Source organism: Cetorhinus maximus, chromosome 21, assembly GCF_964194155.1.
Source record: "Cetorhinus maximus chromosome 21, sCetMax3.hap1.1, whole genome shotgun sequence".
NCBI classification, from domain to species: Eukaryota; Metazoa; Chordata; class Chondrichthyes; order Lamniformes; family Cetorhinidae; genus Cetorhinus; species Cetorhinus maximus.
Window position 1 is genome coordinate 96189632 of NC_135899.1, and position 20165 is coordinate 96209796.

General features: G+C 41.8%; 1 protein-coding gene across 2 annotated transcripts in view; it reads right to left on the reverse strand.

Moving 5' to 3' along the window:
* The window catches only part of tmem39b (transmembrane protein 39B), a 111049-nt gene that overhangs the window by 50715 nt on the left and 40169 nt on the right, over nt 1-20165 (reverse strand). The window lies entirely within an intron of this gene.

Below are 20165 nucleotides of genomic sequence, written 5' to 3' on the forward strand. Positions count from 1 at the left end.
CAGCAATGGATGTGTATGCTAGCTTATCAGAGGAACAGTTTGCAGATTACGAGATAATAAAGAAGGCAATATTAAATGCCTATGAGCTTGCCCCTGAAGCGTATCAGTTGAAGTGTAGGACTATGAGGAAGAGACTGCATCAGACATTTGTGGAGTTTGCAAAAGACAAAGAAATTGTCTGGGATCAATGGCTCAGGGCTAGACTTTTGAAAATGTAAGAAAGGGTATGATTATGGAAGGATTTAGAAATAGCACTCCAGTAAACATCAAGACATATTTAGATGAAAGACAAAGCAAAAAAGATCAGGGAAGCTGCTGTTTTAGCCGATATGTATGCTATTTCACACAAACAGATGCGTGTAGGAAAAAGGTCACATGGAAGTTGGAGATATAGAAAACCTAGCGGTGGTGGAAATATTCATAATAAGGATCAAGCTAAAGGATGCCAGTTTATTAAAGATGTGTCATGAAAGTATAATAATTTTCATAATATTTTTCTGGTTTATTGTGAAGTAGGTTTATGGGGGGAAGTATAGTTGGGTCTGTGTGTGATTTGATTACATTTTGTAGTCAAGCAGACTGCAAGCTTAAATTATCAAAAGAAGAAAGGTGCTTGAATGCTAATGAGTAAACATGGATGCTGGCTTAGCATGTAAGGTGTGAAAGGAATTTGCATTTTTTGATAAATAAAGGGATATTTGGATTCAAAGGGATCTTAGTCTGTTTATAACTAGCCAGATAAGCAAGGCTAAGGAATGTATTTATTTTTCCCAAAAGGTTACTGATAATATTGGCAACATTAAAGTTTTTATATTATGAGGAAGATACAGTTTCAAAGACATATGGAACAATAGATTTCCATCTTAAAAAGAGAGAAACATATGTAAAGGAGAATGAAAGGCTATGTGTCAGAAGGCCATGAAAGATCTATCAGGATTGTGTGAAATAGCCTTAATGAAGTCTCCAGCCTTTGTGCATAAGTCTGCTGTCTAACTAAACTGAAGCTGGGGAAAAGCCATTTGAAATTCCACTGTCCAGGGTATTGTGTTAACTTGCTGAGTTTGTTTTAAATCAAAAATCTATTTTTTTTACCGTTGCCTTAAAGTGAGTATAACTGGGAGTCAGGTTAATTAGGAATTACAGGAGTTATTTTAGTAGTAATTGTCATCTTAGGTATGTGCTTGAAATCTTTTACTTTGCTAATAAATATTTTAATTTATTTTTTTAAATCTCTAAAGGTCTTGGTGGACTTATTACTTCTGAATTCAGTGCACACATCTCATAATAAAAACAAATTGCAAAACCAATGTGATAGCGTGACCAAGTTTCCCTCGTGGGTTTGGTCCGCCTGGCACTTTTCATCTACCACGTCATAATAGATGCAAAGGTGGAAAGTAAAGTTGAAGGAAGGAAACTGATATGTTACCATTGTAATAAGGCTGGACATACAATATCAAGTATTTGGAGATTAAACAGGAAACTGATTGCAGTAATAGGAACTCAGGAAAGTTCTGTAAATAAGAGTACTGTGGGCTCTGAGATCCAGGGCAAAATAAACCAGTGGTTCCTGTACAGGTAGAATAGGAAGAATCAGTGGCAGCTAGAGAAGTGGGAATGTGATCACAACCTACCCAAAAGAGTTCTGTAGGGCAGGTTACAGAGTTGTTTAAAGATTTTATATGCCAAGGAAAAGTGTATCCATATTCTCAGGGAAGAACAGGAAAGGATGTCGAAATTTTAAGGGACACGGGGGCTAGTCAGTTCTTAAATGTTATCGGATAGTGCCATCTGTTGTCCAGAAGTATTATTAAAGGAGAGAGTATTAATTCGGGGAATTCATGGAGAAGTCAACTATTTAATTATATAAGGTAAATTTAAAAAGTGATTTGAAAACAGGAGTGATGATTGTTGGGGTAGTAGAGAAATTGCCCATTGTAGGGGTTCAATTAATTCTAGGGAATGATATAGCTGGACCACAGATAGTGACCATGCCTACTGTAGTGGAGCAACTTGTTGTGACACAATCAACAGGGGTTTTTCCAAAAGAGCATCTTGGATTGTTTCCGGAGTGTGTGGTGACAAAAGTCACAAATGCACAATTTAAGCAAGAAGAAGAAAAGTTTAAAAGACAGGGGGAGGATGCTGAAATTCAGTAGGCTGGATCAACCTTTGAAAAGATTACTCAGGAGGAGAAGGTTAGAGAGGATGAAGTTGAAGTGTTGCGTTCATTGAAGTTAGTGGAATTACAGCAGCAGAATCTAGACTTGAAGCAATTAAACCAGACAGTTTATTCTGAAATAGAAGCAGAATACATTAAGAGTGTTATTACATTAAGAACAACGTGTTAATGAGGAAATGGAGACTGCCTCATGTTCCGGCAGATGAAAAATAGGCAATAGTGCACCAAGTAGTGATATCATCTGTGTGCCAGAATGAAATTTTGAAAGTGGCTCATGAAATTCTAATGACGAGACATTTGGGAATAAGATACAAAAACATTTCCATTGGCCTGGACAACATAAAGATGTAGTCAAATTCTGTCAAACATGTCACACAGGTCAGGTGACAGGAAATCCTCAAGCAGTAATTAAGCCTGCACCTTTAATTCCTATTCCAGCATTTGAGAAACAGGATCCTAATTGATTGTGTAGGATCCTTCCCTAAGACTACAAGTGGGAATCAGTAATAACTGACATTCATGGATGTATTCACAAGATTTCCAGAAACAATACCTTTAAGGAAAATGACAGCAAAGATGATTGTAGAGGAGTTAACTAAATTCTTTACAAGATATGGATGACCAAAAGAAATACAATTGGATCAAGGTTCGAATTTCATGTCACAGTTGTTTAAAGAAGTAATGAACAGCCTAGGAATAAAGCAATTTAGGTCATCAGCCTATCGCCCTGAATCACACGGTGATTAGAAAGGTGGCATCAGACTTTAAAGACCACGATTAGAGCATATAGTCAAGACTATACACATGATTGGGATCCCATTCTTGTTGTTTGCTATTAGGGACGCCCCTAATGAGTTAACAGGGTTCAGTCCTTTTGAGTTAACTTACGGACATGAAATAAGGGGACCACTCAAACTGATTCAGAAGAAATTAGTGAGTCAAAGTTCTGAAACAACTCTACTGGATTATGTGACGAAATTCAGAGAAAGACTAAGTAAGGCATGTGCGATAGCTAGGTAACATTTAAAGATATCTCAGAAAGTGATGAAGGCAAATGCAGATAAAAGGGCAAGGACTTGTAGTTTTGTGACTGGGGAGAAAGTGTTAGTATTGTTGCCAGTGTCAGGTGAACGATTGAAGGCAAGCTTTAGTGGATCGTACTAGATCGAAAAGAGACTGAGTGGAGTAAACTACGTAATAAATACCCCAGATAGAAGGAAGAGTCAGCAAGTGTGCCATGTAAATATGCTCAAAAAATACTTTAACAGAGAGGATAAACAGGAGGAGATACTAGTAGATGTAAGTAAAGAAACGGAGATAGAAAGTTAGGATTATGAAACTGGTCTTCCTCTGATAAATTGGACAATGAATAAGTACTTAAAGAATCTAAATGTGATGTTAAGTTATCTTCCAGAAAAGTGTTGGAGTGATTTAAGAGAGCTATTGCAGTCACACAAAGCAATTTGTGGAAATAAATTGGGGAAAACAGATTTAGCTGTACATGATGTTGATGTTGGGAATTCAGATTCAATAAGGCAACACCCATATAGATTAAATCCAGTAAAATGAGCTCAAGTGCTGAGAGAAATGGAATTTATGCTTCAAAATGACATCATAGAGCCCAGTCACAGTAATTGGAGTTCACCCATTGTAATGGTGCCGAAACCAGATGGATTACAAAGACAATGGGTGGAATCATCCCAGATTTGCACTAAATGCAATAGTGGGAAGGTAAAACGACGTTTTACCCGACTGCTGTGATGGCAGGTTTTCACGCCGTATCATCCCAAACCTGCCACATTATTCATGCATTCCCGGGAAACACACTGTTTCCATGGCAGGTGGGATCCAATTCGCCTGCCACGCCTTCACCTCACCACTTCATCACGCCAGGCACCACATTTGAAGTACAGCCACGTTCAGTGCTTACAGCCCAAGCCTGCAGCAAACAAGACATGGCCCTGAAAGACAAGAAGACTGCAGCCCTCGAACGCCCTCTGGACGCTGTGATATCCTCTACCCCCGGTCTGGCCGCAGGAGGGGTAGCAACATTACCACTACGGCTTGGAAGGTGATAGCAGTGGTGATCAGTGCCAATGCTGCACAGAAGAGGTTGGCCACCCAATGCAGACAGAGGATGAATTATCTCATCTGTGCAGCTAGCGTATGGCAACCGTTTCAGCACTCTAAACTCTCACACTCAAGCCCATCATAAATCTCACTCACTGCCAGCTCAAGGGACATCACCACCCATTCTCACACACACACCCTCACATGTCCATCTGGCCTCATCTCCTCTGGAGTCTCCTCAGGCATCACCAACTTGAGCTCACCTGCACAGATCAACATGTGGTCCACACAGTCCCTGGGTTACCCTCCTTCCCCAGTACAGCCCTCATCCTACAGCCTCTTCCTTTGCCTAAGGCCACCTTCACCAAGTAAGCCCTAGCCCTACAGCCATTGAAAAGCCACCCACATATGGATGATCTGGTTGGTACAGACCTGCTGTGAGCCCTCCTAAAAGTGATGTGGTGCTGTGAAGCCTGGCACTGATGACTGCGAGAACTGACCGAAGCAAGGTAGGCAAACAAACCTTGGAGTCCCGAGCAAAGTGCTGCCCACCAAGTGCGTGTTGCTTATGTGCTCTTGTGAAACACTTGGCATGTTTTCCCGCTGATGTGGGCAGACGATCCAGCGGGCCGGGGGAGCGGTGTAGGGGGGATAATTCTGGTGGACTGGCCTAATAATGATGCTGTCATGAAAATATAGTAATTTTCATATTATTGTGATTTATTGTATAGGCGGGTTAATAGTGGGATTTGGATTAATTTCTCTGTGTGAGGTTATGTGTGTGCGGGTTTTAATTGATTGCAGACAGCTAGTCTGGAGCTTTTGAGTTAATAAAAGAAAGCTAGGTTTGAAATACTAAATATGTAAACATGGCTGAAGTTTTAGAATGTGAGATGTGAAGAACATTTGCATTTTTAGATAAACCAGAGTAGTGAATTTCAGAGATGGTAAAGTGTTACACCTAGCTATAAGAGGCTAAGCCAAACAGTGTGTTTATTTTCCCAAAGATTACTGATAATGAGTGCTATGAGAGATTTATATTATGAAAAAAGTAAAGCTGCAAAGACATATTGAAACAATGGGATTTACATTAAAAAGGGAGAAAAATGTATAAAAGAGATGAGGTTATGTGTAAGGAGGAAGGCATTCTAAGATTTAACAAGTGTGAAAAGCCTCAAGGTATCAAGTTGCTGTCTATTTGAACCGAAGCTAATAAAACTCACTGTCCAGGGTATTGTGTGCTTTGCCTGGGCCTGTTGAAATTTATTTGTTTTTACTGTTGCCTTAACAGAGATGTAACTGGGAGCAAGATTAATTAGGAGATTTAGCAGTTATTATCGTAGCAATTTGTAGATCTATGTATGTGCTTAAAAACCTTTTTCTTCTATTAATAAATGTTTAATTTAGTTTTGTAAAAAACCTCCAAGTCTTGATGGGCTCATTACTACTGAATTGAAGGCACGCATCTCAAAATAAAGTACAAATTGCAAACAGTTATGGTAGCTGTTTCAAGTTTCCCTCTGGGATTTCAGCAGTTCAGTATTTACCATCTGCTGTGCCATAACAATGTGCAGATGTATTATAATGAGGTTCCTGATATCCAATGGTGGAGAATGCAGCCCTTGATTGTGAACTGGTTTCACGCTGTCATGAAACCGATCATGCCATGTTGTCCGCTCACACCACCGTGCACGCCCAATGCCAGAGGGCACAGAAAATCCTGGCCTATGTATTGATTACCAAAAAGCAAACGCAGTAACAAAGGCAGACTCATATCCTATTGCACAATTGGAGGATTATATCGAGAAAGTGGGACAGTCAACATTTATCACAAAAATTGATGTGCTGCAAGGATATTGGCAAGTACCCTTATCATAAAGGGCAAAAGAGTTATCAGCTTTTGTGATGCCGGATGATCTATATCAATAAAAAGTAATGCCCTTTGGTATGAAAAATGTACCAGCAACATTTCAGAGACTAACAAACAGTGATTGAGGGATTGAGCAATTGTGCTGTTTATATTGATGACTTATAGTGTTCAGTCAAACGTGGGGGGAACATTTACAACATTTAAAGGAGCTGCAGGAAGCTAATTTGGTTGTAAAATTGGCCAAAAGTGGATTTGCGAGAGCGTAAGTTACATATTTAGACCATACTGTTGGACATGGTCAAATGGCCCCATGAGATGCAGAAGTAAAAGCTACTGTGGAATTCCCAGTGCCTACAACAAAACAGGAAGTTTTGAGATTTCTAAGCATGAGTGGATTTTATTGGAAATTCGTGCCAAATTTCAGCAGGGTAGTTGCTCCACTGGCTGGATTGTGAAAAAAAGAACATACACTTCCAATGTACACAGTAGAGTCAGAATGCATTCGACAGCTTGAAAGCTGTTTTAACTACACCACCTGTTTTTTCAGCACCTGTTTACACAAAGCAGTTTAAGTTGGCTATTGACGCCAGTGATGTGGGTGTTGGTGCTATGTTGCTACAAGAAGATGAACTAGGAATTGAGAAGACGGTAGGATATTTCTCACGGAAGTTGGATGTACATCAGAAGAAATAGTCCACTACAGAGAAAGAGACTTTAAGTTTGGCGTTAGCTTTGCAGCATTTTGAAGTACTACGAAACTATCATATTTACAATAATATTACTTAAGGCTTATGGGTGTGAATGTGAATGGTTCTGTGTGACTGATTTAATTAGGCTAAAGATGCTTAGACTACAAGATGGAAATTATCAAAAGAGTTAGGTGTAAAGCAGACGTTTGAAATTGAGATGGATACCTAAGATGAGGGTTCCAGATAGGGTGTGAAGGAAATTTGCATTTTTAGATAAGTGTAGGGGATGTTTGATTTTCAAAGGGATGGTGTAATATTTACAACTAACAAGAAAGTGAGGCAAAGCAATACATTAATTTTTCCCAAAAGGAAAAGGCCACATTGACAACATGAAAGATTTTTATATTATGGGAAAAGTAAATTTCCAAAGACATGTAGAACAATGGGATTTTATACATTAAAGAGAGAGAAACATATATAAAGGAGGATGGAACTCCATGTGGGGGTGGCCGTGGAAAATTTGGAGAGGTATACCTTGTGAATCAGGCTTGGGAGAAGCCTCTAGCCACTCTGAAGGAGTGCTGCTCCAGTGTTAAAAGCCTTTGGAATTTGACTGTTGAGTGGGAGCTGTGGTAACCTTGCTGGGTTGCCTATTTAAATTTAAAATCTATTTTGGACTTTGCATTAAAGGCGGTGCGTAGTTGGGAGTCAGGTTATTTAGGAATTTTGGGATTTGTTATGTCAAGTAACTGTAATCTTATGTATGTGTTTAAATTATTTTCTTTTGTTAATAAATGTTTTAAATTAATTTTTAAATTCTCTAAATTTTTTAAAAATACATTCACGGCATGTGGGCTTCGCTGGCTGGGCCAGCATTTATTGCCCATCCCTAGATGCCCTTGAGAAGGTGGTACTGAGCTTCCTTCTTGAACTGCTGCAGTCCATGTGGTGTAGGTGCACCCACGGTGCTGTTAGGGAGGGAGTTCCAGGATTTTGTCCCAGCGATAGTGAAGGAACAGCGATATATTTCCAAATTAGGATGGTAAGTGACTTAGAGGGGAACTTCCAGGTGGTGGTATTCCCATCTATCTGCTGCCCTTGTCCTTCTAGATGGTCGTGGTCGTGGGCTGGAAGGTGCTGTTGAAGGAGCCTTGGTAAATTCTTGCAGTGCATCTTGTAGATGGTACACACTGCTGCTACTGTGCGGCAGCGGTGGAGGGAGTGAATGTTTCTGGATGTGGTGCCAATCAAGTGGGTTGTTTTGCCCTGGACGGTGTCAAGCTTCTTGAATATTGTGGGAGCTGCACTCATCCAGTCAAGTGGAGAGTATTCTATCTCACTCCTGACTTGTGCCTTGTAGATAGTGGACAGGCTTTGGGGATTCAGGAGGTAAGTTAATCACTGCATGATTCCTAGCCTCTGATCTGCTCTTGTAGCTACAGTATTTATATGGCTAGTCCAGTTCGGTTTCTGGTCAATGGTAACCCCCAGGATGTTGATAGTGAGGGATTCAGTGATGGTAATGCCATTGAACATCGAGGGGCGATGGTTGAATTCTCTCTTGTTGGAGATGGTCATTGCCTGACACTGGTGTGGCACGAATGTTACTTGCCACTTGGCAGCCCAAGCCTGGATATTGTCCACGTCTTGCTGCATTTGAACATGGACAGCGTCAGCATCTGAGGGGTCGCTAATGGTGAACATTGTGCAATCATCAGCGAACATCCCCACTTCTGACCTTATGATGGAAGGAAGGTCATTGATGAAGCATCTGAAGATGGTTGGGCCGAGGACACTACCCTGAGGAACTCCTGCAGTGGTGTCCTGGAGCTGAGATGACTGACCTTCAACAACCATAACCATTTTCCTTTGTGCTAGGTATGACTCCAACCCCGATTCCCATTGACTCCAGTTTTGCTAGGGCTTCTTGATGCCACACTCAGTCAAATGAAGCCTTGATGTCAAGAGCAGTCACTCTCATCTCACCTTGGGAATTCAACTCTTTTGTCCATGTTTGAACCAAGGCTGTAATGAGGTCAGGAGCTGAATGGCCCTGGTGGAACCAAAACTGAGCGCCAGTGAGCAGGTTAATGCAAAACAAGTGCCGCCTGATAGCCCTGCTAATGACCCTTTCCATTACTTTACTGATGATCGAGAGTAGACTGATGGAGCGGTATTTGGCCGGGTAGGATTTGTCCTGCTTTTTGTGTACAGGACATACCTGGGCAATTTTCCACATTGCCGGGTAGATGCCAGTGTTGTAGCTGTACTGGAACAGCTTGGCTAGGGGCACAGCAGATTCTGGAGCACAAGTCTTCAGTACCATTGCCAGAATATTATCAGGGCCCATAGCCTTTGCAGTATCCAGTGCCTGCAGCGTTTCTTGATGTCACGTGGAGTGAATCAAATTGGCTGGAAGCTGGCATCTGTGATGCTGGAGACCTCCGGAGGAGGCTGAGATGGATCATCCACTTGGCATTTTGGCTGAAGATTGCAGCAAATACTTCAGTCTTATCTTTTACACTGTGCTGGGTGCCTCTAGCATTGAGGATCGGGATTTTTGTGGAGCCTCCTCCAGTGAGCTGTTTAATTGTCCATCACCATTTACGACTGGATGTAGCAGGACTGCAGAGTTTGGATCTGATCCATTGGTTGTGGCATCGCTTGACTCTGTCTATCACTTACTGCTTATGCTGTTTGGCATGCAAGTAGTCCAGTGTTATAGCTTCACCAGGTTGAAACCTCATTTTTAGGTGTGCCTGGTGCTGCTCCTGGCATGTCCTCCTGCACTTTTCATTGAACCAGGGTTGATCCCCTGGCTTGATGGTAATCGTAGAGTGGGGGATATGTCGGGCCACGAGGTTACAGATTGTGTTCGAGAACAATTCCGCTGCTGCTGATGGCCCACAGCACCTCATGGATGACCAGGCTTGAGTTGCTAGATCTGTTCGAAATCTATCCCATTTAGCATGGTGGTAGTGCCACACAACGCAGTGGAGGCTATCCTCAATGTGAAGGTGGATAAGTATGAGCTCAAGGATGTTTTTCCCTCTCGGTTTCCTCACCACCCGCCGCAGATCCAGTCTAGCAGCTATGTCATTTAGGACTCGGCCAGTTTGGTCAGTAGTGGTGCTACTGAGCCACTCTTGGACATTGAAGTCCCCCACCCAGAGTTCATTCTGCGACCTTGCCACCCTTAATGCTTCCTCCAAATGGTATTCAACACCATTCAACACTGATCCATCAGCTGAGGGAGGGTGGTACGTGGTAATCAGCAGGAGGTTTCCTTGCCCATGTTTGATCTGATGCCATGAGACTTCATTGGGTCCGGAGTCAATGTTGAGGACTCCCAGGGCAACTCCCTCCCGACTGTTTATCACTGTGCCACCAGTGGGAAGGTGATGGGACATTATCTGTAAGATATGATTTCGCGAGGATGACTATGTCAGGCCTTGACTAGTCTGTGAGACAGCTCTCCCAATTTTGGCACTAGACCCCAGATGTTCATAAGTAGGACTTTACAGGGGCGATAGGGCTGCGTTTGCGATTGTCATTTCCGGTCGATGGCAAGCAGTCCATCTGGTTTCATTCCTTTTTTGTGGCTTTGTAGCGGTTTGATACAACTGAGTGGTTTGCTGGGCCATGTCAGAGGGTATGTAAGAGTCAACCACATTGCTGTGGGTCTGGAGTCACATGTAGGCCAGACCAGGTATGGACGGCAGATTTCCTTTCCCAAAGGACATTAGCGAACCAGATGAGTTTTACAACAATTTATTTTTTATTCCAGATTTTTATTGAATTCAAATTTGAACCCGGGTCCGCAGAGCATTACCCTGGGTCTCTGGATTACTCGTCCAGTGACAATACCACTACACCATCACCTACCCTGCTGTCAGTGGACTTATTATTTCTGAATTCAGCGCACAAATCTTCTCGTCATAAATACAAATTGCAAAACCGTTGTGATAGTGTGGTTGAGTTTCCCTTGTGGATTTGGTCCACCTGGCACATATCACCTGCCACATGTTAACAGAAATGTATGTTGCAAACAATTCTTCAGAGACAGTTATACATGCTGACCACATTCCTTTGAAGTTTCTGAAAAAGTTTCCAAACAAAAATGCCAGACTGTTTCAGTGCAGTTTATTTTTGCAACAGTTTAAATTTACAAATTAAACATGTGGTCTGATGAGAATATTTGATTGCAGGTTCGTTGTCAAAATTCAAAAGAACTTGGACATTGGAAAATAGAGAATGGACTGGAATGAACTTTATTTTTACAAAAAATATTTGTATATATTTTCATGGTTGGTGCATGGACACTATTGTATAATAGTTTGATAAATCTAGTAGCGAATATGAAGTGGGTTGAAAAATGAAACCACTTTTTTTGGAATTATGATGGTTTTTTTTTAAACAAGGAGGGAGGTATGAGAAACGGAGGTTAATTTTAAAATATATTTTGGAGAATATTGTGTTATTCTGTAAAGAAGGCTATGTGTCTGCGTGTACGCGCGGGTCATGAGGACTCGAAACTTCGACTCTTTTCTTCTCCACCGATGCTGCCAGACCTGCTGAGTTTTTCCAGGTAATTCTGTTTTTGTTTTGGATTTCCAGCATCTGCAGTAATTTTTTGTTTTTATCTCTATGTTGTTGATGATTAAATTAAGCTGGGCAAAGGTTAATAGAAGACAGGTTGGCTGGGGGTTTAACACGTGAAAGGATAGAGGCATTAGTTTTGAGGTACAAGTGAATAGGTTGGCTCTAACATTTGCATTTTTAGATAGCTTGAGCGTTTGTTTGAATATCAAAGGGGAGTCAAAAGGCCTGCTCTCATGCCCACATGTCCGTCCTTGGCCTGCTACAATGTTCCAGTGAAGCTCAACGCAAACTGGATGAAACAGCACCTCATCTTCCAACTAGGCACTTTACAGCCTTCCGGACTGAATATTGAGTTCAACAATTTTGGATCATGACTCTCTCCTCCATCCCCACCCCCTTTTCGATCTCCCCCCTTTTTTTTCCAAAAAATTATATAGATTTTTCTTTTCCCACCTATTTCCATTATTTTTAAATGTATTTCCATCCATTGTTTTATCTCTACCTTTTAGCCTATTTCAATCCCTTCCCTTCACCCCACCCCCACTAGGGCTATCTGTACCTTGCTTGTCCTGCTTTCTACCCTTAATTAGCACATTCCTTAGATAATATCATCACCTTCAACACCTCTTTGTCCTTTTGTCTATGACATCTTTTGGTTATCTTCACCTATCACTGGCCCTCTATCCAGCTCTACTGGTCCCCCCCCGCCTAAACCAGCTTATATTTCAGCTCTTTTCTATTTTTACTTAGTTCTGTTGAAGAGTCATACGGACTCGAAACGTTAACTGTGTTCCTCTCTGCAGATGCTGCCAGACCTGCTGAGTTTTTCCAGGTATTTTTATTTTTGTTTCAGTATGTTTCCTTCTCGTTTCAGAATACAAAAAAAATGCATGGCCCGTAAGCAAAGTTTCCCTCTGAGATTTGGTTTGCGCTGCAGTTAACACCGAATGTGACCATCTCCAACAAGAGAGAATCCAACCATCTCCCTTTGACATCTGAAGGCATTACCATCGCATAACCCACATTCTGGGGGTTATCATCGACCAGAAACTGAACTGGACCAGCCATGTAAATACTGTGGCTACAAGAGCAGGTCGGAGGCTGTGAACTCTGCAGTGAGTAAATCACTTTCTGACTCCCCAAAGTCTGTCCACCATCTACAAGGCACAGTACAAGAGTGTGATGGAATACTCTCCACTTGCCTGGATGAGTCCAACTCCAACAACACTCAAGAAACTCGACACCATCCAGGACAAAGCAGCCCACTTATCTGGCACCCCATCCACCACCTTAAACATTCATTCCCTCCACCACTGACACACAGTGGCAGCAGTGTGTACCATCTGCGTCTTGCGCTGCAGCAACTCACCAGGCTCCTTCACAACACCTTCCAAACCCGCAACCTCTACCACCTAGGAGGACAGGGACAACAAATGTATGGGAACACCATCACCTGCAAGTGCCCCTCCAAGCCACTCACCATCCTAATTCAGAAATACATTGCCGTTCCTTTACTGTCGCTGGGTCAAGATCCTGGAACTCACTCCCCAACAGCACTGTGGGTGTACCTCCACCACATGGACTGCAGCGGTTCAAGAAGGCAGCTCAACACCACCTTCCTCAAGGCAATTGGGGATGAGCAATAAATGCTGGCCCAGCCAGCGAAGCCCACATCCCGTGAAGGAATATTAAAACAAAACCTCGCTGAAAGTGAGGGCTCTGGAGAAGAGTAATGAGAGGCAGGTGTAGCAGCTTAAATATCATTGTTTTGCTGAATCAGACAGGTGAGCACATGAACGTGTGTTTCAAGGCTGCGTAAGGATCTTGGACCTCCTGACCCCACCACCAATTTGTGTACTTTTTGTTTCTTTTCATGTGTTGGTTAAGTGAATGAGAAAGAGTGGGAAGTACTTAACCGTATATTTTCCTATGCTCTTGAATGAACTTCAGTACAATATCTACATTCAAGAAGATGCTATCGGGCAGGAGCTGAGACATGGCCAGTAACAAATGGCAGCTCAAGCAGTCCAGAGCCTGGTGACTAAAGGCTCCCTGGTGCAAACCAAGGGCAGCAGTGCTGGTACTCATGGCTCTGCCACTCATCTCCATAGCCCTCGCTCACAGGGAGGGTTCAGGAGAGGGAAGCAGTGAGTGGGAGCATTTATAAAGTACATTGATTATAACTGCCCAAGCTCGGAACTTCTGCACCATCAAGATCCTCACTTTCACAACCCGGAACTCCGGCTTCTGATCAGATCTAGATCTTGAACAGGAACACAGGTTCAGGAGAGGGAAGCGTTGAGTGGGAGAGTGAGGGAGCGGGAGACTTGGTGAGGAGAAGGATCGGGGATGGGTGAGTCAGGGAGGGGCAAAGGCCGCGAGCTAGAGGGTCAGCAGCAAGAGATAGGGTCAGGCAGCCAGAGAGGCCTGTACAAAATGGCAGTGACTGGGTCACATGGCCCTACCTTAGACCGGCAAGAAACGCTTTAAAATTAATCTTGCAATGCTAAACAAGAATATAGGCCCCATTAACTGACCGAAATTAAAGCAGAATAACATTAAGTGGAGCAACGTGAACGTATACTAAAGGATGAAGGATCCACAATCCTCTGGGGTAGACATTACCAAATATTCAGAATCCTCTTCAGTGAATAAATTTCTTCACACGTCTATCGTAAATGATCGCACCCTTATCCTGAGGCTTTGCCCCTGTATTCTACATTGCCCCAGCAAGGGGGAACAACCTCTCAATTAAGTCCCTTCAGAATCTTACATGTTTCAATGCGATCACCTCTCATTCTTCTAAACCCCAGAGAGTACAGATCAAATTTACTCAGCCTCTCATCCAGGGACCAATCTAGTGAACATTTCCTGTACCTTCAATGCAAGTATATTCCACTTAGATTTGGAGACCAAAACTGCACATAGCACTCCAGGTATGGTCTCATCTAAGCTCTGAATAATTGTTGTAAGACTTCCTTATTCTTGTCCTCCAATCCCCTTGCAATAAAGGCCAATATGCCTTTTGTCTTCATAATTGCTTGCTGTACCTGCATACTAACTTTGTGTTCCTTGGATAAGTACACTCAAGTCTCTCTGAACATCAACATTTACAAGTTTCATGCCTTTTAAAAAATATTCTGCTTTCTTATTCTTACTACCAAAATGGAGAATGTTACACTTCCCCACATTATATTACATCTGCCATTTTGTTGTCCACTCACTTAACCTGTCTATATGTATCCTCTTTGTGTCCTCCTCACAGCTTACATTCCCACATAGCTTTGTATTGTGAGCATACATTATCCTTAGACTCTTTGTCCAAGTCATTATTAATATAGATGGTAAATAGCTGAGGCTCCAACACTGATCCTTGCAGTATTCCACTAGTTCCATCTGCCAACTTGAAAATGCTCGGTTTATCCCTACTCTCTGCTTCAGGGTCATTAGCAAATCCCTGATCCCATGCTAATATATTACCCCCAACTTCATGTGTCCTTACGTTGCATTATTAAGCTTTTCAGGCACCTTGTAAAATGTCTTTTGGAAATCCAAGTATAATACATCTACTGTTTCCTGGTAATCTGCCCTACTAGTTACATTCTCAAAAAACTCTAATAAATTTGTTAAACACAATTTCTCTTTTGTAAAACCATGCTGACTCTGTCTACTCATACAATGATTTTCTACGTGCATTGTCATACTTCCTTAATAATAGATTCCAGCATTTTCTCAACATCTCGTGTCAGACTAATTGGCCTCTGAACATATGAATTAGGAGCATGGATAGGCCAGTCAGCCTCTCAAGCCGCTCCACCATTGATAAGATCATATCTGTTCTGATTGTGGCCTCAGTTCTACTTTTCTGTCTACCCCCATACCCTTTTACTCCCTTGTCAATCAAAAATCTATTTAACTCTGTCTTTAATACATTTAATGATCCAGCCTCCATTGCTCTCTAGGGAAGAGAATTCCTCATCTGAGATAAAAAGCTTCTGCTCATCTCCCCTTAAATGGGAGACCCCATATTTTTAAACTATCTTCCCTGTTTTCTCCCTAGCTCCTTTCTTGCCTCCTGATATGTTAATTCAGTTCATGAAAAGAACTATAAACAGATGTTTCATCCAGCTTGATTTTCGCAGAGTCTCTGACGGTGGACAGGATCAAGATCCAAAGCCCCCTTATTTCCAACAATTTCACTGGTAAAGAAAAGGGGGTGGGATGTGAAGCACACAGGCTTAAATTACAAATCAACTGAGCCACTTAAATTCAATGCATAGGACAAGCCTCAACCCACAGTGTGTGTTTCATGACTTTATGGTGGATGACGTAAATGCTCGTAAAGGGCAGATATTTAGAACTGTCAAGTTGTCAAGTTATTCAAATCCCCTACCCTTTAAATTTTGAATTAAAAAACTGCTTGCCTGTGTCTGTGATAGTGAATAAAATCTGTTCTAGCAGTTTCAATAGATGTTTGCTGACATAACCCTAAATACTTTCATTATAGCATTGTTACTGCTTGACTGCTTCTACAGTCTGTTAGTATCATAGTAGGGAGTGTCGTAAGCTCACAGTTTGATTGGCAGCTCCAAGAGGTTATGAAAGGATTAGCTGTCTTTGAGGTGAGGTGGAGTATAAATGTTTGTTTTTAAAAAGAAATTAAATTCTTGAGGGGATTTAAACGTATTGAATGGGCCTTAATGAATGAGTTTTTTTTAATAAATGAAGACTAAAATAGATACTTAGAACTTTATTTTATTTCATCTCAGCATGGCTCCCAATGTCTGCCCATGGTAGATACTGGGTGAGTTGGCATGGAGGGTGTAAGGGCAAAGGGTGGTGGGTGGGGGAGCATGGGTTGGCATGAGTTGACATAGGTGCATTAAGAGACCATAGGGATGAGTGGGTGGGATGAGTGGGTGGCATGGGTTAGCACCAAATTGGCATGGGTTATAAAGGAGCATGCGGATGAGTGGGCAGCATGGATTGGCATGGAGGGTATGAGGGGCCATTGGGAGTGGGTAGAGGGGCATGGGTTACCATGGATGGGGAGTGGATGGGGGCGAGAGGCATAAGGATTAGAGGACCTAATATTTAAGAAAACAACTTGGACAAAGTGCCAGAGAACTGGGGTGGGCCTTTTAACCAGCCTACTTTGGCACTCGGCGTGCCCCTGTGGCTGCCTCCAATCTGCTTCTGGGGGCAGTGGGCCTCACTGTATCCCTCACCCATTCTCTCCACCCTGCCCACCCACCCCAGAACAAAAATCATGCTGTTCGGGGCACTTATTCCCCAGGCGGATGCGCCGAGGCAGGAAATTTCCTAACTTAAAGCTACCCAACTCTAAGATAAAAATCCTGCCCATTAAGTCTAATATTGCACTTCATTGGCCATTAAGTGTACTATTCAGTAGTGTTTTGAGGTAAAATATTGGAGAATGCATTTTTACACACATTTTTGTATCCTCAGGAAGAATTTAACACATACAAGTTTACATTGCATTGGTAAGCTTATCTAGTATTAGAACTTTTAACATTTTCTTAAAACCCTCATATGCATACTTTAAAAGAAATACTCCAGCAAAAAGCTCTAAATTATTCTTACGCGAGTAGCCATTAACTACCGGCTGTCCCCAAATTTTTTTCTATGAACATTTAAAATTTTAAAATGTTGGCAACATTTGACCTCCTCAAAGTTCTTCCCTGAAAGCAGTTTCTCATTCTGGATTCAGTGATGATTACCCTTCAGTGCCTCATTTAAGTTCCACACTTAATATATCAGATGAATAAGCAAAGTTTAACTCAAGAGTCCAATATCAAAAGTGTCACGACAGCAGATCACAGTCCTGAATTACTTACAGGCATATTGACCTTTTAAGGAAGACATGGGTTTTTCAAAAAGACATACAAGCAGAAACTGGCTGAGAACATAAAGTGACCACTTTCTGGAAAATTCCTACGTGAATATACTCCAGAGAGAACATGGAATGTCGCACCTAAAAAAGCATCAAGGTCTACTTCAGACAGAGACATTTGAAAGGGAGAAATGCAATGCAAAAGACTGAACTTTAAACTCCTGTGGTTACAGAGACAATGGAGACTGATTACCACATCTCAGAAGAAAGCATCTCCAGTTGAGTTATATCTCAGGATGTGTACATGACCTGAGTTGAAAGAAAACAGATTCTGGATAAAAGACATGTTTGTTTTTTCCCTTCCAGGAATACACAAGGAAATGGGTTAAAAAGCCAGCTGCCAACCTGATCCGTGTGTTCTAGTTCTGGTGGGCTAGCATGTATTATGAGGATCACAGCAGAAAAACATCAACCAGGCATCCCTGTAGCTCGCAGGTAAAAACCTCTCCTCTCTCTCGTTGCTGGAGGCAAGTCAATAGTCAAAAAAGAAATAGGACAGCTCTTTCAGCTAACCTGCAGAACCCAGTATCTCCAAACCAACTGCTCAACTGCCAACGTCAGGTCTACTGGAATCACTCAATTTAATGGCCGCAACATTTCTCCATCTACTCCTCACAGACAATCCAAAGACTGACTCATATATCTTTTTTAACTTTTATTTTTAGACTCAACTTCTCATTTCTGATCTGTGTGTATGTGTGTTGTGTTTTTTTTTCTTGAGTTTTTAGTAATGAATAAACCTACTCTTTCTTTGACTCAAGAAAGCCTGATTAAATTGGCTCCTTCTAAAACAAATACATTTGGACTGGGAAAAGGTATCCACGGGGGCAAGGGGTCCTTTTTAAATTAACCTTGTTGCAACCAACCAAGGGTATTGATTAAAGGGGAGCCAGCCCATTCCTCCTCATCTGGGAGCATAACAAAATTGGGGTCCCGTTCAGGAAGTTAACAATTTGGGGTATCTCACCCGGGATCATAATAAATTTAGGGACCTCACCCGGGACCATTCATAACAAAACACAAATATGTCAAAAAAATACAAACTAATGCCATGTGGTTATTGAGGGAAGTTCACTTCAGAGAGCAACCAGACATCAAATAAGCACCACAAGGAAGGTTGACAAAAAAAAAGAACTTTTATCTGCAAAAATGTATCCAGAACCTCTGCGTGACAAAATAGACTGCTGATTTTAATTGGAAAAGTCCAAGACTTAAATAAACAGAACTTGAATGTTAAGGACATTTGTGGTTAAATATTGTAATCAGCTGTAGCTCAGTTGGTAGCACTTTCAGTTGTCACTTCCCACTCCAGAGCCTCGAGCATAAAATTCTAGGCTGACAGTCCAGTGTAGTAATGAGGGGGCGCTGCACTATTGGAGGCGCTGTCTTTTGGATGGGGCTTTAAACCAACATCTGTCTGCCATCTTAGGTGGACAGTTTAGAAGAATTAGAGGTGGCCTCATTGAAGCACACAAAATTCTCACAGGTTTCAACGGGGTAGATGCAGGGATGATGATCCCCTGGCTGGGGGATAGGGATGGGCCTAGAACCATGGGACACAGTCTCAGAACAAGAGATAGACCATTTGGAACTCAGATAAGGAAGAAATTCTTCACTCAGAGGGTGGTGAACTTTTGGCATTTTCTACCCAGAGGGCTGGGGAGGCTCAGTCATTGAATATGTTCAAGACAGAGATCAATAGGTTTTTAGATATTAAAAACATCAAGGGATATAGGGATAGTGCAGGAAAATGGCGTTGAGGTAAAAGATTAGCCATGATCTAGTTGAATGGCAGAGTAGGCTCGAGGGGCCAACAGGCCTACTCCTGCTCTTATTTCCTACGTTCCTATGACATAAAAGATCCCACTGAGCAAATTTGAAGAAGAGCAGGGGAGTTATCCCAGGTATCCTGCCCAATATTTATCCCTGAATCATCATCATTAAAACAGTTTATCAGCTGCTATTTGTGTGAACTTGCAGTGCAGAAATAGGCTGTAGCATTTCCTACATTGCAACAGCGACTATACTTCAAAAGTACTTAATTAACTGTGAAGCGCTTTAAGACATTCTGAGGTCATAAAAGGATTTATATAAATGCAAGTCTTTTTCATTCTAGAGCTGCCAAATCATAATTCTGTTTCCTATGTGAATTCTTTAAATTGTAGGACTGCTTTGATACCCAGTGGTAAAATCTTAGCTATACAAAACATGGAGATCCTGGCTGTGATTCCCCAGTCTGAGCCAAGTTAAATATTCTTAAATATTAGTGGTAGTAAGGATGCTTCAATTGACCCTAGAACGCTAAGCATGGAGAGAAGTCCCATAAATGGATGAAGTTTACTGATGTGAATTATAACCTGGTTGAAAGAGGAAATGTACTTGCTATCACATCATCTCAAATGACGGATGTGAAAACAGCAAGATTCCCCTCAAAGTGATGTGATGAACTTGAGCTCTGTGCATTAGATTGCCTGCATCAAACTTTCTCATGGGCAATTAAGGATAGGCAACAAATGCTGGCCTTGTCAGCAATACTCATATCCTATGAATGAATAAAGAAAAACTGCTACCTTCCCCAATTAATAAAAACCTTGTATCATCAGGATCATCAACTGGCTTGTGCTCCTGAACAGTGTTTGTACTGGTAGCAGCAAATTCTATCCAAACAGTCAGGGGTGCAAAGACTACTAGAAATCCCATTTTTTCTGTAAAGAAAATAATGATGTGTGTAGTCAAATAAAAATGAATAATTCTGGATCAACACCATCAAAAAGGGGACTGAGAAGCATTTAGATTTACATGAAAGTTCAGATAAACGTACAGAGAACTCCCTGGCAACCA